Below are 27603 nucleotides of genomic sequence, written 5' to 3'. Positions count from 1 at the left end.
TCAAATCAAAACACTTCAGCTAATGAGTATTCTTCCTCAAAAACTGATACCAAAACACAAAAAAAATAAACATAATACTCCAAACTCTACTAAATATTCTGTAATAAGCATTCTGAGATATTAAAAATATCCAAAGTAAAAAATTCTAAAACTACTGGTAAAAATGGACAAAACAGACAAACAAACAAACAATAGGAAGAAATGCAATAAAAGGTGATTAAGTTCAGAAAGCAATTCAAGAATAAATGATTAGCGGCCAAGAGAGAGCAGAGTTAAATGGAAATATATCAATGGACATTTAAGCAGGAAAACAATAAAGAAAATGAAAATGAAATAAACAAAAATAGAGGAAAAGTGGTGGAAGTGAACAACGGGCAACGAAGGCCCAACTCATAGGTATAATGGAGTCCCTAAAAGAAAAACAAAATAATGGAACACAACTAATTTAAAGCTATGATACAAGAAATCTTTCTTCAAATAAGAGAAAACTTAAGTCTACTTATTGAAAGGGTTGACCAAGTACCTGGAATTTGATCTGGAAAGATTAACTGTGATATGTACCCTAGTAAAACAATGAAAAGTCCTCAGGGCATCCAGGCAAAAAGATTGCATTACCCATAATAGTAAGAAAATTAGGCTGGCATCAGATTCAAGAGCAACGTACAAAGGGAAAGAGTAGTGGAGCAATGTTTGCAACTCATGAATCTTTTATCCTGCTGAGACGTTCTTCAAGTATCAAGACTACTTAAAAATAGAAAAACCAAAACAGTTTTGAACACGCAATGACTCAAAGAATATCAAATACACAAGTACTTTCTCAGGAATCTACTACAGATGAGCTTATCCAACCAACAGAATACTGGGGAAACTTTTCCAAAAATGGTGAGAATTTAATATATTTAAGTGTAAAGCTAATATTTAAGCAAAGATAGACACATTAGTGGAAGAATAATATGTAAAGGCAACATGATCTGACACAGTAGAAAGAATATAACTGAAAAATGAGAGAAGAGAGAAAAGAATAAGATCATTGACTCTCTTACGGGTAGTTGGTGGGTATTGAAGGAGGCCATTTTAAACTGACAGACAAAATAGTAAAAGGTTAAATAAGAAGAAAAGGAGATTAACGGCACCATAAATGATAAAAATACAAAACACCCACTAGAACAAAAATACAAATCTTCCTAAAACCAAAACAAATGTTTAAAAGAAGCGAGGAAGACATGCCAAATAAAGAAAAAAAGCAAAGTAAATGTAACATAATACATGCATGATAAAATAAGACAGAATTGAGACTAAATAAATTGGTCATACTAATAAATGTGAGTGGGTTTAACTCGTCCGTTAAAAGAAAATTTTCAAATTGGCCCCTAAAGCGAAACCCAACTCTATGCCATTTACAAGGAACATAGCTAAAGCACTCCTGTTTCAGGCCAGACTCGTTGACTCTGGGCTCTTTAGACCCTACTCGTGATGCTGGTCCCCTGCAGAACTCTCAGAATGCAGTGTGCTTTCGTGCCAGGTCCCCAAATGTATTGAATCCTACTCTACATCACATTCTTGCCTTTACTTTTCTTCTATAATTTCCAGCTCTAATTTTTGTAATCTTATTATATTTTATATTTTTAATCTGCCTTAAATCCTTTATGGAAAGGATGCAATGTAAATGAACAAATAAACAAATGAATGAAATATTTTAAATTTTCCTTACTGTTACAAATACTGAAAAGATCAGGTTGCCTGGGAAGGGAATAAATAATTTTCTGCCTTAAAAGATCCAGTGCCATCTCAGTTCCCTCATCTGGGCAATGGGGGTTAGGAGGTTGTCTTAAGTTCCCTAGGAAGCTCTGAACTTCTGCTCATGACCGTTTCCTGAACTACTTCCATCAGAATTTTTTGCTTATGTAAACACTTGTTTATCCTCTTTGTTGACTTTTAAGGGTGGAAAGCTTACACATGATGAGGCAAGTTTTCCTACACTCTCATTAGTTTGTTCCTTGCTTTGGGGGAATATTTTAAATCCTTAATTTTATAACTTTTTCTTAAAGTGCTTCTCTTTAATAAACTTGAAAAAATTATAGTTTCAGTCTCCACGAGTTTTACTCTTGTGTGTTTTCCTTTCTCAATTTTATAGCGTCCAGTGCCAAATATTATCTATAGTATTTAAAATGCACTTTAAGTATTTATAGATATGAATTTTGTTTTTTATGCTTTTAACTACTTTTTCTGTACTTGTATCCTCCCGTAAGATGACAGTGCCGTCTTCCGTTCTTTCTCTTATCCCACTCTTCACCAGTGACCAAGCCAAGTTGCTCTAGTGTAGAGTCTTATTTGGGGAGAAAATGCATAGCTGACAGGCCAAAAAAAAAATAGAGAGAGAGAAGAAGAACAGGACATATGATAAGGACTTCAAGAATATGAGGACTAACGTAGCAAGAAAAAGTAGTCATTCGTTCATTCATTCATTCATTCAACAGACATTTGTTGAACACCTAATATGTTGCAGTCACTAACCAACCTCTGGGGATAAAATGCTGAGAAAAAAACAGCAACATAGCTTTTGACTTTACAAAGTTTGGCAGGGAAGACAGTAAGCAGGTTTGCAAGGAGGCAAGTAAACAATAGTAGAGTCTAAGTACTGTGATGGGGTGAACAAGTGATCTGGTAGCACACCACCTGGACACCTAGCCTAGATTTGGGTCAGAAGTTATAGGAAGTAATACCTAGGATGAGAACTTAAGGGTGAGTAAGCAGCAACAAAATAGAAGAGAGAAGAAGGAAAGAAGGAAGGGAGGAAGGGAGGGAGGGAGGAAGGAAGGAAGGACGGAAGGAAGGAAGGAAGGGGACGAAGAAAGGAGGGGGAGTAGGAAGGAAGAAAGAGAAATAAAGGACAGGAGAGAGGAAGGAAAGAAGGAAAAGAAAACTAGAAAAAAGAAAAGTTGAGAGAATGAGAAGAAAATTTTAGGCAAAGAAAATACCAAAGGCCTATTTTTGAGAAAAAGCTTGACATCCTTAGGGAACAGAAAATACATTATTATGGCCGTAATACAGAGTTCAAGATGGTGAGGGGAGACCAGAAGAGAAGCTTGGGTAGCAGAGAGATCATAAAGGGTCGCAGTGCTTCTCAAACTATTTGTGGTGAAAGATCAATTTTTAAAAAATTTTAATTTGTTGCTGACCTTCGATTTTGTAAATTACTGGAAAAAGGAATGACTGATGACATGTTTGCGTGTCATAGCAATATCAGATGACTATGAAGGTTCCCAACTGCTTACTCTCCATTTCTGTCCTGATTTTGTTGGGGACCAGTAGCAGCTGGCCAACTCATGCCAGTCAGGGACCACACTTGAAGAGGACTGTCGCACATCATAACAAACATCCCCATCCTGAGAGTGACGTGGAGCCAAGGAAGGCTAATAAGGGGAGTGATACTCTGACTGCAACGTGCAAATATGTGGTTTACCCTTTAAGTGTCTCTTCCCCCTTTTGATCATCTTTATCTATGTTTCTGGCTCAGATAGTCTTTCCTGTAAGTCATCCCTCCCAACCATTCTTGTAAGGTTGGCATAGTCCTGATCTCCTCTGGGGCATTGAAAGTTGATCCCATATAAGTTGCTCCAGAATCTGCTCCTGGATCTTTTGTGAAAGTATTACCACCTTATTCAGTAGCAGTGATTATACAGAGCTCTACAGTTGAATTTTAAACTTTTTCCTCAATGGGAGTTAAATACCATTTAGGCTCATGCTGAGAAATCAGACACTTTTGTTAGATATTATTAAGGGCACAGATAAAGTAAAATCAACGTAGAGGAGACTTCTGGTTAGGGTGTAAAAAGTTGCAAGAGACCATCAGTCCTACCCTAACAATAAGATAAAGAAGATAAGTAAAAAATAAGAAAAGAACTGAAGATGCAAATATATTTCAATAAACTAATTGCAAAATTGATGAACCCTTCCCAGAAGTGGAGTCTCACCAATGCTTTCATCCTCAGTGGCGTGATGGGAAGAGAGGAAATATACCATAGATGAAAGGAGGAGAAATCAGCTTGCTAAACTTTTATTTAAGTATAAACAAATACATACTTACTGAGGTATAATTGACATAAAATAAACTGTACATAAAGTGTATAATTTGATAAGCTTTTCCAAACGTATATGCCTGAGTAATCATTGACACAATCAAAATAATGACCATGTCCATTGCCCCCAAGTTTCCTCCTGCCCCTTGATGATGCCTCCTTCCTGCGACTCATTCCATCTCAAGGCAACCACTGATCTGCTTAGTGTCACTAAGGATTAGTTGAATTTTCTAGAGTTTATACGAATGGAATTATGTAATCATTATTCTTTTTTTATCTGGCTTTTTTGACTCAGCATGATTATCTTGAGATGTACGCATGTTTTGTGTATCAGCATTTCGTTTCTTTTTATTGCTGAGTACTGTTCCACTATATGGAGGTACCACAATTTATTGATCTGGTACTTGCTGATGCACATTTGGCTTATTTCTAATCTTGGGCTATTACAGATAAAGCTGGTAGCAACATTCCTGTACAAGTCTTTGTATGGAAATATGCTTTCCTTTCTCTTGCGTAATTAACTAGGAAAAGAATGGCTATATTGTATGGTAGAGTGTACATTTACATTTATTACTAAATGGCCAAAGTGTTTTCCAAAGTGGTTGTACCACTTTATGTACATTCCCACTGTATATGAGCCCCAATCCCTTTGTGTCCTTGTCAACACTTGGTAAGGTCAGTTTTTTAATTTTAGCCATTCCATTAGATGTTTAGTGCTGTCTTGTTGGTTTGATTTGCCTTTACCAAGCGACTAATGATGCTGAGTTTATTTGCATAAATATATGTTCTTTGTATCTATTCAAATCTTTTGCCCACTTTTTATTTGGGTTGTTTGTCTTATTGTTGAGTTTTGAGAGTTGTTTACATATTCTGCATTCAAGTCCTTCATCAGAAATATGATTTGCAAATATTTTCTCAAATCAGGGCTTATCTTTTTATTCTCTTAATTTTCAGTCTCTTACCAATTCTTTTCAGCCTCAGTTCTTTCAATCGCTTAATAATTCTTTTAATTTCTCTTAATCTTTTTAATTTTGGCAAAATGTAATTATCTTCTTTTTATGATTGTGCTTTTGGCATTGTACCTAAGAAAAAATTGCCTGACCCAAGGTCGCAAAACTTTCTCCTATGTTTTCTTATAGAGGTTTTATATCTTTAGGTTTTATGTCTTGATCTATGACCCACTTTAAGTTAATTTTTGTATACGGCATGAAGTATGAATCAAAGTTCATTTTTTTGTATATAGATAGTGACTTTTCCAGCACTATCTGTTGCAAAGGGTAGCCTTTTGCCATTGAATTGCTTCTGTACCCTTGCTGAAAATCAGTTGTCCGCATGTATGCGGCTCTATTTCTGTATTCTTTATTCTGCCCCATTGATCTACTTGCTTTCTTTACACCAATACCACACAGTCATGATTACTGTAGCTTTATAAGTCCACAAATCAGGTTGTGTTAACCTGCTACTTTATTCTTTTTGTTTTGTTTTGTTTTTAAGATTGGTACCTGAGCTAACATCTGTTGCCAATCTTTTTTTTCTTCTTCTCCTCCTCCCCAAAGCCCCCCACTACATAGTTGTATATTCTAGTTGTAGGTCCTTCTGGTTGTGCTATGTGGGACACCGCCTCAACATGGCCTGATGAGCGGTGCCATGTTCGTGCCCAGGATCTGAACTGGTGAAACCCTGTGCCGCCAAAGCGGAGTGCACGAACTTAACCACGTGGCCACGGGGCTGGCCCCTGCCACTTTATTCTTATTTGACAAAGTTGCTTTGGCTCCTCTAGGTTCTTTGCATTTCTGTATGAATTTTAGACTCGCTTTGTCAATTTCCTCAAAAAACACTCGGTATTTTTATTGAGAATGAATCTATATGGACCAATTTTGGAAAAATTAACATCTTAACAATATTGAGTCCCTTTTTAGGTCTTTCTTTACTTTCTCTCAGTGGTGCTCAGTAGTTTTCAGTGTACACATTTCGTACATCTTTTATCAGGTTTTCCCTTAAGTATTTCATATACTTTGATGCTACTGTAAATGTAATTGTTTATTTAATTTTTACTTCTGACTGTTGCTAATATAAAGAAATGCAATTGATTTTTGTGCATTAATCTTTTGTCCTGCAACCTTTCTAAACTCATTTATAAATAACTTCTTTGTAGATTTCATCAAATCCTCTACATAATGTTGTCTTTGAATAGAGACCATTTTACTTATTTCTTTCCAATCTGGATGACTTATTTCTTTTACTGTCTTATGCCAGTTAGCGAAACCTCTAGAACAATGTCGAATGAAAGTTGTGAGAATTGACATCCTTATTTTGTTCTTAATCTTAGATGGAAAGCATCATCCTTTACTATTAAGTATGATCTAACTGTAGGTTTTTTGTAGATGCCCATTTTCATATTAAGGAGGTTCCCATTTCTTCCTAATATGGTGAGAAACATACTCAGCGTGGATCAGTAGATGTTAGTTTCATCAAATGCCTTTCCAGGATCTATCAAAATTATTCCATGGTTTTAATTTTTTTTCTAGTAGAGTGAATTACATTGTTTCATTTGTAAATGTTAATTCAACCTTGCCTTCTTGGTAAGTCCCACTTGGTGATGCAATATTATCCTCTTTATATATTGTTGGACTTGATTTCCTAAAATTTTGTTTAGGAAATTTGCATATATGTTCATGAGGGATGTTGGTCTACAGTTTTCTTTTGTGATTATTCATTGGCTACTGGAGTGCTCCAAAGAATTTCAGAAGAAGAGAGGTCTATGTTTTATAGACTATAGTAAAGCCTTTGACTGCATGGATCATGAAAAGCTGTGGCCTACTCTGAAAGAAATGGGCGTGCCTCAGCACTCACTTATCCTGATGCATAACCTGTGTTGTGGACAAGATGCCACTGTCAGGGCAGAATACGGAGAGACAGAATGGTTTCCCATAGGCAAAGGTGTCAGACAAGGGTGCCTTTTGTCTCCCTATCTGTTTAATCTGTATGCAGAACATATTATACAAAAAACTTGGCTAGACTCAAATGAATGAAGAATGAAAACTGGTGGAAGAAATATTAACAATCTAAGATATGCAGATGACACCATCTTACTGGCAGAAAGCAGCAATGACTTGAAATGACTTTTAACAAAAGTGAAAGAAGAAAATGTCAAAGCAGGACTGCACTTGAACAAGAAGACAAAAACCGTAACTACAGAAGAACTATACAACTTTAACATGAACAATGAAAACATTGAAATTGTAAAGATTTTGGTTACCTTCGTTATGTCATTAACTTAAATGGAGACTGCAGCCAAGAAATCAAGAGAGGACTGAGACTCAGAAAGGCAGCAATGAAAGAACTAGGAAAGACCATCAAGTGTAAGAAAGTGTCTTTAGAGACCAAGGCCAAGATTATCCACACCCTCGTATTCCTAATTCCTATGTACCAGTGAGAAAGCTGGACAGTAAAGAAAGTTGACAGGAAAAAAATGGATTCATTTGAAATATGGTGTTGGAGGAGTTCAGGAGTTCAGGAGTTCACTGTGTCTGTGAACCCTGGACTGTCAGAAAGACGAACAAGTTGGTCCTAGAGCAAATTAAGCCTGAACTATCACTTGTAATTGGTATTATTTCTTCTTTAATTATTTGGTGTAATTCACCAGTGAAGCCATCTAGGCCTGGAGTTTTCTTTGTGGGAAGGTTTTTAAAGTACAAATTCAACTTCTTTAATAGGTAAAGGGCTATTTTAAGTTATCTGTTACTTCTTGACAAAGCTTTGGTAGTTTGTCTTTTTAAGAATGTGCCTTTTTCTTCTAAGTTGTGGGAATTATGGGCATCAAGTTGTTAGTAACATTCCATTATTATTTTAGTACCTGTAAAATCTGTATTGATGTTACCTTTCACATTTCTGTTATTAGTAATTTGTATCTTCTCTCTTTTTTCTCATGAGTCTTTCTAGAGGTTTATCAATTGTATCGATCTTCTCAAAGAACTAGCTTTTGGTTTCATTGATTTTTCTCTATTGTTTTTCTGTTTTCTATTTCATTGAGTTCTGCTTTGATCCTTATTATTTCCTTGTTAGGTTTTACTTGTGAAGCTAGTTAGAAAGACTAGAGGTATTTTGTGAGGTGGCTGTGGAATTTGTAATGAAAATGAATTCTTTGTGTGTATATGGTTTTAGGAATAAGACTGACTTTTTGGAGAATAAAAGGGCTATTTGCTACTTTATTAATAGCTGTATCAAGAAGAAATGGCAGCAAGAAGCCAACGGAATACTGCGGTTTATGTGGCCTGTTGCAGAGTTGTAGAAAGGCTGTGCACAAGTTCCAGATTTAGCATGCTGCATCTTTAGATCCACTTTTTATCAATGTGATGAATCATGTAATTTGAACAATAGCCAACATTAGGAAAAAAGGAAATAAAGAACAACCTGATTTCTGGGTTTGGGTCATTTCTTTACAAATGCAGTAACCATTGTAGGACAAATTCTCTTGATGTGTTTACTTTCATTAGTTCTATTCCAACTGTGAGTTACATTATGTTACTCTACCTATGAATACATTTCTATTTTATTTTCCCCACCTCCTTGCTTTCTATTCCTCTTTCCCGAAATGTATTTGGTCTCTAGGCACTTTCTAGGCTTAATGGTATAGTAGAAGGTGCTCTGACTTTTGAGATAGATTTGCTCCCAAATCCTTATTCTGCCACCATATAATTATGAGAACTTCAGAAAGTTACTTTCTCTCTCGCTGAGCATAATATTCTTAATAAGTAAAAATGAAACGAAAAAGCCTATGTCAAGGAGTTGGGAGAATTAAGTGAGAGAACACATACAAAGTGGCTGGCATACAGCAGATCCTCAGCAAATGTTAATTCTCTTTCTTTTTCATTATGTAATAATGAAAATATATTAATATAATATTTTGATCTGAAGTTATGATAAAATAGATTTGTTAGACCTATTTTTTTCTCATATCTATTACTTCTATCACTAAATTTCAATGCTTTTGTTAATTTCAATCTCTTTTATTTATTTATTTGTTTATTTATTTTGAGGAAGATTAGCCCTGAGCTGACTGCTGCCAATCCTCCTCTTTTTGCTGAGGAAGACTGGCCCTGAGCTAACATCCATGCCCATCTTCCTCTACTTTCTACGTGAGACACCTACTACAGCATGGCTTTTGCCAAGTGGTGCCATGTCTGCATCCAGGATCGGAACTGGCGAACACCGGGCCACTGAGAAGCGGAACGTGCAAACTTCACCGCTGTGCCACCGGGCCGGCCGCATTTCAATCTCTTTTAAACTCATAATTGACACTTAAAGGTGAACTGAGATTAATCCTGATACTTGTTGCAAATATAGAATTTAACATATAAGTAGATAGATTTGGAGCCAATACAGTTCATGCTAATGGCTAATAATATCTGTACATTTATACTGAATATGAAAAACGTAAAGGGGAAACATGACATTTACTATTATAGTGTGTGTTCCATAATTGGGAGGTGTGGTGGAAGTAGAAGACATGCTTTTGCCAGTCCTTTACTCCTGCTTCCTGGGAACACTTCCTGAGTAACTTTAACCTAAATTCAAGCTGATTGCATCATTTCAGTCGTCTTCATCCATCCTTTATTAAACATCTGAATTGGACACCTGTGCCCATAGAAATCTTCCAGTTCTCATCCCATATTGTAGCTATTTCTTTAACAGTCAGGTACAGGGAGGCCTTTACCAACTGTAGGTGTAGTCTGGCAGCACTTGGCCTGGGGCTTCATGCTGAGCACCTCTTACCTCCTGCCCCAGACCTTTTCTGACTCAGGTATTGGTTTCCAGAGGAGTCTGCTCCACACTCTGCTGTGTGCAGCCCAGACTCAAGGAGAGTTAAAGCTGTGGACATCCTTGAACAACAAGGGATGGAAACGAACGGATGAATTCTTCCGCCTTTCATTAGAAAGACAGTCCTGAAGGTGTTTCGCAAGGCTCTTCAGATGGTCCAGTGGGATAATTCATCAGTTGGCTCTAGTAGTGGCTAATTTGATAGCTTATCCTTGTACCGGATTTCTTTCCTTTCCTCTTTCTCTCCCCCTCTCCCTCACAACTGCTTCCTGAGCTCATTTCCCAAATAAACCTCTTGCACCCAAGACTTTGTTTCAGGCTCTGCCTTGGGAGAAAGGCAGAGGAAACATCTATTATGTATAATACCTTGTGCTAAATGCTGGAGAAACAAAGTTGAGAGAGGTGCCTACCCTGGAGTCCTTCACGATGTCATGCAGGAAATTTATTATACATACTTAATACGTTTAATATTTAATTTGAACATAATTTTAATTCATCTGTTTATGCAGTTTATATTTACTGCATACTTATCAGTTAACCAATTCAAAGCTTAAAGGAATAGTCTAATGTGGGAGACAGGCATTTAAGAAGATAATTTCCAAATAATGACTCTGTATATTTTAATTGGTTGAATATATCAGTTAAGCAAACAGAAACTGATTGGCATTTTTGCTCAACTGTAAAAAGATTCACCTTGTGAGACTCATCTAAGTCAGTGTGGGTGACTGTAGTTCATTCGTTCTATCTGCAGTATAGTTTGCCATTAGAAAAATGTATCACGTGGTTTATCCATTTATTCACTTTTCCATTGATGTGTACTTGGGTTATTTATACTTGTACATTTTTTCTGTTATAAATAGTGCCTCCAGGAACATTCTTGGACTGTCTTTGGGAGAGCAGGGGCAAGTCTTTCCCTAGGGTATGTATTTAGAAGTAGGTATGCTCATATGTGCAGTATGCCTACCCGCAATTTTACTACATAGTACCAACTGGTTTGCCGAAGTGATTATACCAATGTGCACCTCTTCCAGCACTGTGAAAGATTTCTGGTTTCTCCACAATTTCATCACACTTCATACTGTCAGACACTATTTCATTTTTGCCAATGTGGTATATATGAAATGGTATCTTGTGATTTTAATTTGAATTTCTCTAACTACTAAGGGAATCGAGCTTTTGTTCATGTTTATTCACTAAGCTTCTTTTTTTGTGAAATGCCTGTTCAAGTTTTTTGCCTATTTTTCTATTTATTCGTTGTTTTAATTCTTAGTGTAGAAGCTGTTTATAAATTGGATATTAGTCCTTTGTCAATTTTATGGGTTCCAAATTTTGTCAACTCAGTTGATGGCCTCTCAGTTTACTTTTTTTATAAGATCTCTTGACAAATAGAAATCCTTAATATAGTTTATTATTAATCTTTTTCTTTATAGATTTTTTGGTGAAGAAGATTCACCCAGAGCTAACATCCATTGCCCATCTTCCTCTTTTTTTTGCTTGAGGAAAATTATTCCTGAGCTAACATCTGAGCCAGTCATCCTCTGTTTTGTATGTGGGTCGCCACCACAGCATGGCTGACGAGTGGAGTAGGTCTGTGCCGGGGTCTGAAGCCACGAACCTGGGCCACCGAAGCAGAGTGTGACGAACTTTAACCACTTGGCTATAGGGCCAGCCCCTCCTTTATCTTTTTATGTGTGTCTTTTTGAGAAATGTTGTCATGTCTTAATATCAAAAATGTATTCTTTTACAAATTTGTTTGTTTGTTACTTTTCTGTTTTCACAAAAATCTTCAATCCATCTGGAATTGCTTCTTGAGTATGAAATGCTCAAGGAGCTTAATTTTATTTATTTTTTCCCCCATCAGGATAATCAATTACCTAAAACATCATTTACTAAAAGACTCTCTTTTCCTCTCTGGTCTGCAATGCCCACGTGGTTATAAAACATAGAACATTTTATATACATAGTGGTCTATTCCTGGACTCTCTATTCTGTTCCATTTTTCTTTTTCCAGTCTTGTGCCAACATCATAATGTCTTAAATAATATAACTTTGCCAGTAAGCAAGTCCCTCCACCTTGTTCTTTGTCTTCAGTAGAGTCTTGGCTATTTATTCTTTGCTGTTTGCTTTTCCATGGAAAAGCTTGTCACATTTCACAAAAATGAAAACAAAAACAAAAAGATGGTTGGCATTTTCACTGGAATCACATTAAATGAATAGATCAATTTGGAAAAAATTTACTTTTGTATTATTTAATTCATCCAATCCATAGGCGTGGTATATCTGTCCGTTTGTTTGTCTTCTGTAATGCCTTTCAACACAATTTTCTAACTTTTTCATAAAGATCTTGCACATCTGTTCTAATATTTATTCCCAGGTACTATATACTTTTAATGCTATTTTGAATGACTTAATTTTAATTACATTTCCTAGGTGTTTTGCTGGTATGTAGAAATGTAACTGATTTTTATATATTCATTCTATATCAGCCTTACTAAATTATCTTATTAATTCCAGTAATTTGTTAGTAGGTTTACTTGACTTTCTATTCAGCTGGCCATATTATCTAAGAATGCTGAATTTTGTTTCTTCCTTTCTAGTCTTTATACTTTTTAGTTCTTTATCTTGCTTTATCGTGTTTGAATAGTAGTATAATAATGAGCATTGTTGTCATGTCCCTGATTTAAAAGAATGTTTTAAATATTTTTTTATTTTGTGTAATGATTGCTGTAGAATTTTGAGACTTTTTTATTAGAATTTCCCTTCTATTGCTAAGGTATTTTTTTATTATGAATGCATGTTGAATTTTTTCTTAATTAATTAATTTTTTTTTGAGGAAGATTAGCCCTGAGCTAATATCTGCTGTCAATCCTCCTATTTTTTTTCTATTTGCTGAGGAAGACCAGCCCTTAGCTAACATCTCTGCCCTTCCTCTACTTTATATGTGGGACACTTTGCCACAGCATGGCTTGACAAGCTGTGCATAGGTCTGCACCCAGGATCTGAACCGGCAAACCCCAGGCCGCCGAAGTGGAATGTGTGAACTTAACCACTGCACCACTGGGCCAGCCCCACGTGTTGAATTTTTATTTAATACTTTTCTAGGTTTATTGAGATTTTTATATGATTTTTCTCCTGTAAGTTATATTAGGGATGAATAACATTAATTGATTTTTCTTCTGTCAAACCAATCTTGCTTTCCTTGGATTAAAACTACTAGCTCAAGGTGTGTTTCATTTTTTTTGTATGACTGAATTTGTTTTGATAATTTTTGTATCTATTTTTATAGGTGAGATTGGATTATAATTGCCTTTTTAAAAAACTGCCCTTGTTAGGTTTTGAGATCATGGTTTTGCTAGTCCCTTACAATGCATTAAGGAGAATGTTCTCTCTTCTTTTACTCAGAAATAGTTTATACAAGACTGAAATCATTCATTCCTTGAATATTTGGTAGAACTCACCCGTTTTTGTGGGGTTGTTGTTTTCACTGTGGGAGGATTTTAATCCTGATGCAATTTTTATTTTAGAGAGTCAGATTTGTTAAATTATATTTTCTGAGAATTCACCTCATCTAAGCTTTAAAATATATTGGTATAAGTTGTTTATAATATCTTCATATTATCTTTAAATAACTGTAGAGTCTGCAGTTATGTCCACCTTTTTTTTAATATGACTCATTTTCACCTTCGTTATTTTATTCTTACTTGATATTGCCAAAGGTTGGTCTATTTTATTAGTATTTTTAAGGAACCAACTTTTGTTTTTGATGATTCTCTGTATTGTATCTTTGTTTTCTATGACATTGTCAGCTTTATATTAGTTTTCTATTGCTGTGTGACAAATTACCTGCAAACTTAGCAGCTTGAGCAACAATGGGTTAGCTGGATCCCCTGCCCAGGGTCCCACCAGGCTGAAATCAAGATGTTAGCTGGGGCTATAATTCTTATCTGCAATGTGAGATCATCTTCCAAGCTCACTGGTTTTGGCAGAACTCATTCCCTTGTGGTTACATGAAGTCCTCATTTTCTTGCTAGCTGGTGACTGGGCACCACTCTCAGCTTTGAAAAGCCAAACACAGTTCTTAGCTATGTGGCCCCCATAGGCAGTTCACAACATGGCTATTTGCTTTGTTCCAGACCAGTAGGAGAGCCCATGCTGAAGCTTTGAGTCTTTCTGACTTCTGTCTCTGACCTCTAGATCCTCTTTTAAAGGGGCTCACCTAATTAGGTAGGGCTCACCCAACACTCAACAAGTGGGGATTATATGAGGTGTGTGCACAAAGAGGCAGAAAACTTGAGAGCCATCTTAAAATTTTTGCTATAAGAATTCTTCTATTTACCTTTTCAAAAAACATATATTGGTTTTATTTTGATGTTTTCTTTTTAGCTTCTGAAAATAGATATTTAGTTCATTGGTTTTCTAATGTATTTCTAAAATCCATTATAATTTCTTCTTTGAGCAATGTATTATTAAAAGTATATTTGAAAATTTTTCAATGTATGGATTTTTAAATTAATTTCCCTTTACTCATTTCCTTCTTAATTGCATTGTAGGAAAGAAATTGACTGTATGATGTCACTATTTGGAAATTTTTTCCATTTCTTATAATTCTGTCAATTCTTGACCTATATTATTGAGGTCATGTTATTTCCTGCATACCAATTCATGACCATTGTATGTTCTTGATCAATTAAATCTTTTACCACTATGTAAGACCTCTTTATCACCAACATTTTTAACTTAATATGCTTATCTCTAACTTTGTTTTGTTGATATAATTTTTCCATTTTTATATTTAAATTTTATTGTATCATTATATTTTAGACGTGTCTCTTATCAACAGCATATAACTGGATTTTAAAAATCAAATCTAACAGCTTGGCCTGCTAATCGGAATTTTCAGCACAGTTATATTTTTGATAATTACTGATATATTTGGGTTATTTCCAGTATCTTGTGCTTTCTATTTGTTCCACCTGTTCTGTTTCATTTCCTTTCCTTTTATATCTTATTTTACATTAATTTGAAAAAAGAATTCTATTATTTTTTCTCCATTATTTTGGAAATCACACATCCCAAATCTTTTTTTTTTTTAATGATTTTCCTACATATTTAAGCCTTCAAGCTTAGTAAGTTAATATGTAAGTTGGGAATCTTTTTCTCCTCTACCTAACACCAAATTTTGAGACAGATTCTCTTTCTGAGTCTGTGGCCTGTGGAGGTCACAGCTTTGTGAACAGGGTTTCCTTGTCAGTGCTTCATGCTGGGTATATCCTAGGCTTTGTTTCCAGTCCTTGAGTCTTGGAAGGCTGTGAAAACAAACTCGGTGCCTTCAGGGAAAAGCCACTTCTGGTTCTTTTCCCCCTGTGTGTATTTGTTACTTGAATCACACTTACTGATTTTTTAAAAAACAATATATTCAATCATTTGGCCTCATGTCTTATTAGAACCAAGAAAGGGCAGTTTTTCAGAGTTTAGTGGCATATGCATGCACTCTAGATCAGTGTTTTGAAAACTCCAGACTATAAGGAGGCAGGGTAAGAGTCGGGGTGGGGGGGGGGGCGGTGTATGTTTCACTCTGTGTGCAGTCTTCAAAGCTATTTTCTTGAATTTTCTTTTCAAATGACAAAAGCAATAAGTGTTCATTGTAGCAGGTCATTAAACATAGAGATACATACAAAAAAAGGGCAGCAATCCCTCATTGTTTCTTTGGCAACAATACCAAAACAAAAGGCAGCCAATATTTACACTATAAAATGTATGCTTATCCATAGTTCTGTAAGCTCATACGATTATATGCAAGCGTGATACACAATATAGATTTTCTTTCTTTATTTTTATTACCAAATAATGCAATCACACTATAAGTATTTCTGCAACTTAGCTTTTCATATAACAGTATATTATGGTCATTGCTGCATGTCAATATACAAAGCCTAACATACATTATTAACAGCAGCATAATATTCTGTAGTATGTATATATTTACTCTTATTTATTCAGCCATTTCCCTATTTATAAACAGTAATCTCTTCAGATTTTTACCATTGTGGGTAGGGACAGACCAGCAATTAAAATCCTTGTACACAAATCCTTACATACTGGTGCTTTTATTTTTGTAGGATAGATTCTGCTGGATCAAGGGCTCTGAACATTTGTAATTTGCGTTCCAAAGAGATTATAGCTATTATAACTAGTGAGAGTTTCCTTTCCTCCATATCCTCACCAGCAATACGTGTTATCAGTGTTTCTAATAGATGCCAAATTGATGAGGGAAAATGCATCTCATGTTTGTTTATGTGCATCTGACCTTCCAGTAAGGCAGAGCATCTCTTCATATCATTAATAGCCATTTGCATTAACCCTAATGTGAAAAACTGTATATACTTGGTCCATTTTTCTATCAGATTATTTGATGTTTACCTAAAAATTGCTATGGCTCTTTCTAAGTTAGGAATAGTAACTCTTGTCTGGCATATATATTTCAGTTATTTTCTCCCAGCCTCTCGTTTGTCTTCTGGCTTTGCATTTAGCATACAGAAAATTTTAATTAGCTCTCTTAAGCTATAATTTACATATAGTAAAAAGTATCTGTTCTAAGTGTATGGGTTTTCACAAATGGATACTGCAGGTAAGTAACCACCACTGTGATGATGGTATGGAACATTTCCATCATGCCCAAAATTTCACTTATGCCTCTTTACAATCAATCTTTTACCAACTCCAGCCCCTGCAACCACTAATCTGCTTTCTCTGCCTTTTCTAGAATTTCATTCATATAAGTGGAACTACATAGTGTGTAGTCTTTTGTGCCTGTCTTCTTTCATTTAACATAATGCTTGGAGATCCATTCCATGTTGTTGCATGTAACAGTAGTCCATCCATTTTTTAAATTGCTGGATTTGTTTATCTATTCACCAGTAAATGTACATTTGGGTAGTTTTTAGCTACTATGAATACAACTGCGATGAAAATTTGAATACAAGTCTTTGTGTAAACATGTTTTTATTTCTCCTGGGTGCATATCTAGGAGTGGGGTTGCTACATCATAAAGTAGGAGTATGTTTAACTTTATAAGAAACTGGCAAATTATTTTTCAAAGTGCCCGTATCATTTTGCGTTCCAGCCAGCAATGAAAGAGAGTTCCAGCTGCTCAACATCCCCCCCAACTTGGTATCATCAGTCTTTTTATTTTTAGCTATTATTGGATGTGTAGTGGTATCTCATTGTGATTTTAGTTTGCATGTCCCTAAAGACTAATGATGTTGAGCATTCTTATGTGTTCTTCAGTGAAGACTAATGATGTTGAGCATTCTTTTTTGTTCTTTGGTGAAGCGTCTATTCAAATCTTTTGCTCCCTCCTTTCTTTTTGTTCTTCTTCTTGAGCTATAAGGATTCTGTATTCTGAATACCTCTATCAGATAGACGTTTTGCAAATATTTTCTGCTAGTCTGTGGCTTGCTTTTTCATTTTCTTAACAGCGTCTTTTGAAAAGCAAAAGTTTTAAAATCTCATAAAAACAACTTGTTTAATCCTTCTTTATGTTTCATGTTTTTGTGTCTTCTCTAAGTAATCTTTGTATAAGCAAAGGTCACTCAGGTTTTTCTCCCTATATTTTCTTCTAGAAGTTTTATAGTTTTAGTTTTTGCATTTAGAATTATGACGCATTTTGAGTTAATTGTTTAAAGAATAAGAGTTATAAAACATTATATATATTACCATTCCACTTTTTTGTATTTAAAATTATATTTTTGTATGAGTACATACATAGGAAAAAGTTTAGGAGAATATATATACACTAAAAATTCTTCGACTTTTTTTTCACGTAGAATAGTATCAACAGCAGAAATTTGGTAAGTTTTTTCTTTGTTTGGGAGATACCTTTAAGAATCCACTCCCACAAATATAAAATAAAATAAAGTAAAATAAAATAAAATAAGACTGGTTGGGATACATTAAAAAGTTGCCAAAGATTCTTTGACTTTATTGATGAATTTATTCAGAATACAGGCATATCTGATAAAAGGATGATCACTATTGCCTGAGCTGCAGGTCTAAAAAGTCCTAGATGTTCCTGGTGAGTTCTGCCACATTCAGAGAGTGCTGACACAACTATTGTGACTTCTGAAGTGTCCTCTAGAATCGGTGAGATTCTCAGGAAATGGGAATTAAGAAAGTGGTTCATTTTAATACGCGTGCCTTAATGAATATAAAAAGTGAATTGTCTATTTAAGAAACTTCTGGAAGGAAGAGTGTGGCAAAACAGATTTTTATTTGAATGCTTTCCAGCAAAGGTAACTATTTTTGAGGTTAATTTTAGGGTCCTTAAGTAAAATGGTCATTAGTTGAGGGGATGACTCCATTCCTTGGGCCAGTGATAGAATAAACAAATATACACTTTTAAATATTTTTTCTGAAAAGATTGTATCAAAAACAACCTGTAATTTTAAACAATAATATTTTTCATTGGGAGATGCCATATTTAATCCATGGACTTAAAAAACTCCATGGGCTTGAATACTTTCATAAGTTCAGATTCACATCACAACAAGGGAACCATAGCAGACATATAACAACTCCGAGTTTTCCTCCCACCCACTGTTCTCCCTTGCTCCCCTCTCTAACCACAACCTTGGCAGTAAAATTGTTATCATTCCCCCTATCCTTCTCCAATATGCTCTGACAGCAGCCAGAAAAGCTATAGGAGCTCTTAAACACGCAAATCTGATCTTGCCAGTTTCCTGCCTAAAACCCTTCAGTGATTTCCCCTTTTCTCTTAGGACAAAGTCTACCTTCCTCAATATGGCCCATGGCCCCTGGAGCACTGGTGCCGGCCCAACTACCTTTGCAGCTGCACCTTCTCCATTTCACCTGGCTCGCTGGTTTCCAGCCGCTCCACCCATCTCTTGCTCCTTGAGCAAACTGCTTCCCACTCAGTCTTCAGAAAGAGAGCTCTTTCTTCTGCTTGGAATCATATTCTTCTGCCCTGTTGCCTGGCTAGCTTCAGGTCCCTTCTTAAATGTTACTTCCTCAGGGAAGGGAAGCTCTCTCTGAAGTTCTTTGTTCTTTACCTCCACTGTACTTAGTGATATGGAAATTAAGTAATTATTTGTGTAATATGCATTTAACATCTGTCTCCCCACAGGCTGTTAATGTCCTGGGCCAAGAATACTTGTAATTCTTCCTCATAATTGTATTACTCCCACCTCGCACAGTGCCTGGCACATTGAAGACACCGGAAAATTATTTATTAGATAAATGGATGAAAGAATGAAAACTTGTGTAATCTATAAATACTCATGACCGCAAAATGGTATCGAAGTCAAGGATATAATCCTAGGTGTAAAAATGTGAATTTTAGCTATCACTGGATCTCTAGATATTTATTTGCTGCAGAGAACCTGTTAACCTCCGTAATTACCCAAGTACATTCAGAGAGTCATTTGCCACCAACTATCAACCTGGAGAGAGATCCTGGGCAGTGAGCTGAGGGAGCCTGCTGTGACCATGTTCCTGTTGAAAGCTTTTATCAACAACTGAGATGAGGATGTTGGTGCAGTGTTAATCAGACTGTTGGGAAACTGGAGGGATCACTCTTGTGTAAGGTGACATGTGTCCAAACGATCTCACTCAACAGGTTAGAAAAGTAGATCAAATAACAACACACAATTCAATAAGGAAAATACAGAGCACTGGACTTAGGTCCTCCAAATCTAATTGAACAAATACAGAAGGAGGACGTTAAGAACAAAACATGTGAAACACATGGAGATTTTAATTGACTGGCTGACTCAATAGTGTCACGCCTGCCAGAGACACTGATTTGCTGTTAGGCTCCTTTAATATAAGCAATGTGTTGAGGGCAACGGAAGCCATGGAGCTTCCCCAGTCAGACCACCGTTGCCATTTTGAGTCCAGTTTTGAGAGGCAGATGTTGAGGGAGGTACAGACCATTGAGCACCACTGACGCTTCCAAACCATGTCATATGAGAAACAGTTGAAGGGCTGGGGATCCCTAGTTAATGAGGAGCAGAATTTGGTAGAATATAATAGGGCTGAAAATTAAAAGGCAGGGCCATTAGATTTGTTCTCTGTAGATGCAAAGAGAACCCTGGGGCCACCAGGGAAGTGGCTCTGAGTTAAATTTGAGGAGCCACCCGGCAGGGGTGTGGACTTTGCTGAGTTCCCCTCTCCTAAAGGAAATCACACTTTGTCAGGAAAGGGAGAAATGAGCTCTGGGAAGCTGTCGGCTGAGGGAGGGTGCCCAGGGTGGGAGAGGCCCTTCCTCCTTTGTGCAGGTCCAGAACCTTATGTAGTTTGGCCTCTCAGCATGTTTGGAGCGCCAAGCTGGAGATAAATGGCCAGTTTAAAAATTACTTTTAAAGATCTCATCCATTATGTCTAGGATCCCCTGACCTATCCTAACTCTCAGAGGATAGTCTTACTTCTCTTCACTTTTGTCACATGGGCCACCTTTAGAAGCAGCAGAGTAGAGACTGCAAGATCACTTGTTGTGGAGGGAATTCATGTATGGGGTAAAACCTGGACAGGCTGTGGCCAAGGTCCATCACCATGGAGTTTCTGTCATTCCCATAGAAGGCAGAAATGTCCTGTAATTAGGGGCAATTGTGAAATGATGTGGAAAATGCCATCAAGATCTTTACCATAGGGGAAGAAATACGAAGGGAAATTAGAATGATGATCGTATTCTATAAAACTATTTCTCACAATTGAGATAGGCACTAAATATCCTTGGTACCCCAACCCAGGAGCACCGCATGCCTTTGGCCCCAGAGGAGAACTGAAGAGAGATTATGAACTGGACAGAGCAAACTCCCCTCCTAGAGGGGAAAACAGGAAGTGCATCTCTTCCTGCCAATCTCCCGGAATCTGTAATTCTCTGTGAATCTACATGATTGAGCATATTTTCTATGAAGAAGCCAATAACAAGTACCTAAAAAGAGATACATGGTCAACTAAAAATTATTATTCTTTAGTTCTTTTTCTCTTCCCTGGTTGGTACCTGAAAACTTAGTTTCAGGAAAAAAAAAAGCACACATAGACAAGATTGCCCACCAGCTTTGTGTCAGAGGGTGAAGTGCAAATGTTCTCCTGAAAAGTTTAGCTCCAAACAGACACGTTTGATGGCGCCCATCGCTACAGGAAGCAGCGTTCACCAAAGTGAGAGCTGTCTTCTCTTTCTGTTACAAAATAAAAATTCATTGATTAAAAGACTGTACTTCCCAAAAGAGATTACACTTCACACTAGAATTTGGTATTGCTTTATAAGCATATGGCCTAGCAATTGGAAAACTGACTTGAATTTTAAAACACAGGGATTTTAAAAATTGGAGTTGGGCTCGACATTTATTAGCTGAGTGACTCTGGGCAAATGAGGTACCTCCCCATGCCTACATTCCTTCCTCTTAAGATGAAGATAATAATGCCTACCTTGAATGATTCTTGTGAGAAGGAAATAAGAAAATGTATTAAAGCCCCTGGCACAGCAAAAAGCAAGTACTCAATAAGAGCCACTGACAGAACTGTGGCCAAGCCATTGTCATCCTGCAGGATGCAGAGCTGGGGCTGCTTGGAACAGCATTTGGGGTACACAGCTTAAAGAGCATTTGCTTTGGGGAGTTAGCGTGAGATCTCTGTTAACCTCAGATTTTCACAGGAAAAAGGATGCATTCATTCCACTCACTTCTTTCACCAGTACCCTGGTGATGTAAAGGAAGTAACATTAGTTTTTTAAAAATTACTTGAATTAGGAGTTTCTTGGTTAAATTTCATTTCAGTTAAGAATTATTATTGTTATTATTATTTTTTAAAGATTGGCACCTGAGCTAACAACTGTTGCCAATCTTTTTTTTTTTCTTTTCTGCTTCTCCCCCAATCCCCCCAGTACATAGTTGGATATTTTAGTTGTGGGTCCTTCCAGTTGTGGGATGTGGGACGCTGCCTCAGCATGGCCTGATGAGTGGTGCCATGTCCGCGCCCAGGATCCGAACAGGCGAAATCCTGGGCTGCCCAAGTGGAGCGTGCAAACTTAACCACTCAGCCACGGCGGGACAGCTCCCAAGAATTATTATTGAATAGGAGTTAGATTTGCTAAAGGCTACCCTGGAAGTGGCTTAGGCACTTCTGTAGTTAACTTCTGTCAGGTCTCTGGGTACCGTTTAGTACCAGCCTGCTGTCCCGACTAAATGATACCACCACAGTATAGTGGCCAGTGGGTACTACTTAGTGTCCCATCTACTGAATGGCCAGGTGCCCCTTGGTGCACTGGAAAGGTTATTTCTACTGAGAGCACATTGCAAACGAGAGAATCAGACCCAAAGTTCTTTCTTTGAACACGTTATCTGCATGTCCCAGGTAGAAGAGCTAAGAGAGAGGTAAGATACGGTTGAGTTACTTAAAGTGCTTAAGAAATGACCCTCATAGAATATCCATAGGGGTTAGGAGATGGAATTTATTTCTTGGTTTAGCATTTTGGCAGAAATCATTTGGCATTTGTCACTGGAAAGATAAACAGAAGCTCTGATTTTTGTTCTCAAGAAAATACACTTGGCTCCTTACTTTCTCTACACGTATGCCATGGCCCTCATTTTGCATTAGAATTTGAAGGGATAGGCTCCGGACTTTGCATTTAGTTAATTTGGTGAGTTCATTGTACTCTCATCCCTGGGCTATGCACTCGTTCAAAAATAAATGCTGCAGAACTTGTTGAATATGTAACATGCATCTCATTTCAGCTGCATGTTATAACAAATGGTAATTACTTAGTATTTACATAATACTTTGAAATTACTTCAGAATAGCTCTTATTAATAATAAGTAGTCAAATACATAACTGGGCTCAGTGGGGGAGGGAAAAATAAAATTTGATTTTCCATTGAAAGGTGCAAACTCAGGAAGAGAAAAAATACATATGTGTACTCGTACATGTATAGGTATTTGAGACAAATAAATGTCTCAAGTGACATGACTGAAAGTCAGGAGATTAAGTGAACCAAAATTCCGGCTGCTGGCTGAAACAGGCTAAGGTTTCAGGGAAGTCTGAGACCTGCTCCCACTCACTGGACTTTTGTGTAAAAACTGGAGGAAGCTGTGAACAGCCTGGGCTCTGAGAACATTCCTGCCTTGGGAAGGAAGGCTCATGTGAGCTCATGGGGCTTTCCAGCACGGACCGCCGGCCTTGGCAGCCTGGAGGTGTCCAGCAGTGAGTCCTGGCCCTTAATTTATCAAGGGCCCACCATGACATATTTGGTTCCAAGCAGAGGTCACTATTTCAGGGGTGACTCAAGTCTTGAGGTCAAGTGGAGATGACAGGTGGGATCTATGAGCAGATCTGGCCCTTCCCAATTACGGGGGCTGAGGGTGACACCAGAATGGGTAGGTTGGGAGGTCCGGGATTGGTCCTCCCAGAAGGCGCTGCATTGATGTATCCTGGGCAAGAAATGATGAGAGGGCTATCACATGGGCTTCCATATCCCAGGAAGGGTGTCAAACCATGAGGTCACACGAAAGTGTGTGTGTATGGTGGGAGGAGGAACTATTTCCCTTGCCTCCCCTGGGGGCGGGGGTCTCACCGCTGGGCCACACCTCACCTCTCTGCCTTGCACGTTTCCTGGCTCAGACGTAGCCCGGTCCACGTTCTCTTCCTCTGACCTCAGGTCCACCATCCCATCCGCCCCTATCTCCAGACAACCAGTGCTGGGGACCGGGGAGGTTTGGGGCTTTGCTCAAGCCAGATGCACTGAGGTCGCTGCGGCCGGAGAGGGCGCGAGGAGGAGGCGGACCCTGGGCGCAGCCGTGGTGGGTGCGCCCTGCCAAGAAGGGCGGGGTCTCCGGGGCGCGCACGCGGAGGCGGAGAAGGAGGGAGCGGGGAGGGTGTGGGAGCGAGTGAGGCACAAGAAAAGGGAGCGCGCCCGCCGCCGCCGCCGCCCTCCTCTGGAGAGAGAGGCTGGAGTGAGGCTGTGCGAAGCGCCGCATTTCAATGAGGTCGGGCCAAGGCACATCCCTGCACTAGCGGCTGCAGCCGAGACGCCCGCGCGCCCGCAGCTGCTGCAGCCCAGCCCCGGCCCCGCAGCCCCGCAGCCCCGGCCGCGCCCAGCCCGGCGAGGACAGCACCAGGAGGCGGCCCCGCGCGCGGCGACAAAGACCCCCGGCGGCGTCTCTCCGCGGACCGGTGCGTGGTTTGCCTTCTCTGCGGAAGGGAGTTTCGGGGCGCGCCGGCCGGGGGCCCGCCGGCGGCTCGCCGCGCCCGCTCCTCCCGCAGCCGTGGGGCGCCGGGGAGCGCGGGGAGCGGAGGGCAGGGCGGACCCCCGCCTCGGCCTCCGCCGCCCCGCCCGCCGTTCCTCGAAAGGCGCTGCCCTGCCCTGGCCAGCCTGGCCGCGGCTGGGGCGGCGTGTGAGGGCGGCCCCGGGGCTGCTGGCACCTGCCTCTTTTGTCTGGTGCCACCCAGCTTAAAACGCGGCGTCGGGCGAGTGGGGCCCCCCATGCTTTTCTCCGCATTGTTAGTGGAGATGGAGAGTCAGGGCGGAGGAGCTGGGAAAGGTGTGTGTCATTGTCAGAAGTGGCCGCGGAGCGAGCGCCAAGTCTGCGCCTGGAAGGAGTGGCCCGGCCGGGCCTCTTATTGTGTGTATGCTTTTCCGTGTGCCCGGGAGGGTGATTGAGGATGGGGCGTTCTGTGCGTGGTGGGTGGCTGCAGTGTGGGTGTTGCAAGTACATTTCCAGGGTCTCAAGTTCCTTCGGGGACAGCGAGGCTGCCTCATGTACAAATTACTACCTGCAGGGCTAAAAGCATGCGGAGAGGGAATGGCATTTTCCCGCTGGTGGGAGTGCACGCACAGCCCTGCATTGCCCCACAAAAGAGGCTGCTTTTGAAAATCAGGTTTGGCAAGGAGATCCTTGTAGGAGAGGGAGCAGATGAAAGGTTTCATTCAAAACGGCTCCCACTCTCCGCACCTGTGAATGTGTGTTCAGATTATGGTGCACACGCGTTCAGGGGCCACACTGCAGGGTGTTCCGTGAATAGGTTTTGTGAATGTTCCTAAATCTATTGCCTTTCGACGGGAAAGGAAAGTAGGACGGCGCTCTAAGTATGAAATGTCACATGAATGGCGGTCAGAAGAGATTTTAAGACAGGTTATATGTAGGTCACATGTATAGAAGATAGGCACACGTCCTGTGATATCTATGATCCAGGGTGGTGCATGCACTCTGAAGGTGTGTGTGCCTCTTATTCCACACCTCTCCATGCACCTGCATCCTAATCCCACTGGCAAAATATGCCTTGGGATTCCCAGGTTCAGCATGTATTTAGAGGCGGTAGTGTTTGGGGGGTGTGTGTGTGTTTGTGGAAATCTCTGAAACAGAAGTCATTTGCTCATCTAGAGGAGGATGAACACAGAGGTTCCTCAAAATGGTGAGAAATCCCACAGAGAACAATCGAGGATGCTGATTTCTTAGCATGGCAGTTTATAGGAAAATCTCTCATAAGAGCCAGGCCCTCTTCCACTCCCAAATGTCCCTGATCTGTGGCTGAAGCGCTGTAGTTACCTTCTTGGCACCATGACGCGTGTGTACCCAGGCCCTTAGCCACTTATGATCTGTGAAGTATGGCTCTGTGCTGTAGTGGGCTTCCTGTGGAGAAAGTGGGACCCTGTGGAAACCCAGTGAATGTTCTTCAGGAGCTCTTGGTTCAGATATATGACTAAGCCAACTGAAGAACTGAGCCAGCCAAGGCAAGGGAAAGGATCCCTATTTTGATGCCACACATAAATACTGGAACACTAGGGTATGTAGTGTGGCTTTTGACATTTATTTAGTGGTAGCCTTGAAAATGATTTCACTTTGAGTGTGGTTTTTCTTTGTCGCCAACATCACTGCCTACTTTTGGGCAGGCTCAGTGAAGGGAAATAAAAGATGTGTTCCTTGCCCTGGTTGAAGGTATGATCCAGTGTGAGGAAATAGGCAAATAAAGAACAAACAAGATCAACTTTTCTCTTTTAAATTGATCTTTTTTCATTTGTTGTGGAATTCTTGGTTCAAAAAGCCTGTTTCCTCTAGGGAGGTTCAACACTTGCTAAATTATTTGCTCTTTGCAAATTATGAAGTGACCTGAGCCCCTTTGAACTAGATTTGAACTCTCTGGTGACAGAATTGTGCCATCCTTTGCTATAGTCCAGCTTGTTTTCCTTTGGTTTGTATATAGATTGGGGAGGAAACCCCTGGGCCTGGAAGAATGATCACTGCCTTTAAAAATAAAACCAAACCTTCAAAAGTCAATCTGGCTTTTGTAATTTACTGGTTTGAAGGGCTTAGTGAGTTGGCATGAGTACTGGCAGTATCATTCCGCCCCCGACACACACCCCCGTTTCGGAAGACAAAAGAACGCCTTTTAGAAAAGCAAATAAATAAAATAGGAGCAGTTATGATATCATGGGCAAAATATTGGTTCTGTTGCTCAGTTAATAGCTGCCTGAAAAGACTGCATATCAACTGATAATTGTTTTGAAATTATCTAACTTCAAAATCAATGAAACCAGTTCCTACCTACCTATGTATGGTATAACTTTTTCTGGAAAATGCAAATTTAGACTATTATGAATTATTAAGAGGCATGAGGTAGTTTTCATATTTGGAGGAAAAAATACACTGGACTAATAATCACTCCTATTTAAATCACATTCTGCTGCCCCCCTCCCCCACTCTTCAGGGGGGTTGGCGAGAGAATCTTGATGACCACTGCTGCCTCTGTCTGCAGATAAGGTCTTCAGCAGTTAAGTGGCCTGCCCAAGGTCACAGAGCTAGTTAGGAGTGAGGGCTTTAAAAACCCCTAGGACACAGCACATGGGGCAGAAAGGAGGGAATCAGTCAGAGTAAATCTGCGTTCAAATCCCAACTTCCTCAATTATGACTTTGAGACCTTGGGTATATCCTGTACTCACACTCAGTCACAATAATCTTACCTACCTCATTGGATTGCCATGAGGTTTAGAGGAGAATTTTTAGCATATTACACGATTGATTGCTGAATAATAGTGTCAGGCACATCATAGCCGTTCAATAAATGTTAGCTCTTTCCACTTCATTCATTTCGGGAGTACACAATCTCTAGCAGTGGCTTTTGAGCGTGAATTTTTAGCCACTCTGAATGGATCGGAGGTCAGTTTCCTGAGGGTCAGGGAAAGGTCAGGGGGCTTGGCAGTACTTTAGGTTACTTTGAACTGACCTTCGGAAAGGTGACGTAATCTAAGTGGTGGGATTTGGGAAGCCCTTATGAAGTTCTTGCCCCAAATTTTCCATTTCCCTTATATTTTATTTCACCATGCCTGACATTTTATCATTGAAACTTCTTCCTTTGAGTTCTGAGTTTTTTCCGCTTTCTGGATTGTCCTCTTAAAACGCAGATCCCCCTGCAAGGGGTAACACCACAAGCCCTTACCAGCTAACCCCCTAGCAAGGATCAATTGATCCCACGGCAGCTTGCTGGTAACAAGCCTCCATGGAAAGTAAAATGGGGCCATGGGGGTGCAGGCATACCTTTCTGAACGTCATAAGATGGAAATGAGGACTCACCAGGAGCCTCCTTCACCAGAAGGGGAAGATTCTATTCCTACTAGTTCTTTCTGGAACAGAGTCAGGAACAGAAAAGCAGATTTTATTAATAAAAATATTAATACCACATGCTAGACACTAT

At 39.2% G+C, this 27603-nt stretch overlaps 1 protein-coding gene across 5 annotated transcripts in view; it reads left to right on the top strand.

The window, feature by feature from the left end:
- Positions 1-23761: 23761 nt before the first annotated feature.
- DCLK1 (doublecortin like kinase 1) overlaps positions 23762-27603 on the top strand; it is a 318321-nt gene continuing 314479 nt past the window's right edge. For 2 of the 5 annotated variants that reach the window (XM_044777291.2, XM_044777295.2), the window contains exon 1: positions 23762-24087. The gene's annotated coding sequence lies outside the window, so the exon portion shown is untranslated. The remainder of the gene's footprint in view (positions 24088-27603) is intronic. The other 3 variants (XM_044777292.2, XM_044777293.2, XM_070520527.1) reach the window with 2 other exon arrangements.

This window comes from Equus asinus, chromosome 11 (genome assembly GCF_041296235.1).
Source record: "Equus asinus isolate D_3611 breed Donkey chromosome 11, EquAss-T2T_v2, whole genome shotgun sequence".
In the NCBI taxonomy this organism is placed as follows: Eukaryota; Metazoa; Chordata; class Mammalia; order Perissodactyla; family Equidae; genus Equus; species Equus asinus.
Note: the sequence above shows the minus strand (reverse complement) of the source record. Positions and strands in the feature narration are given on the sequence as shown.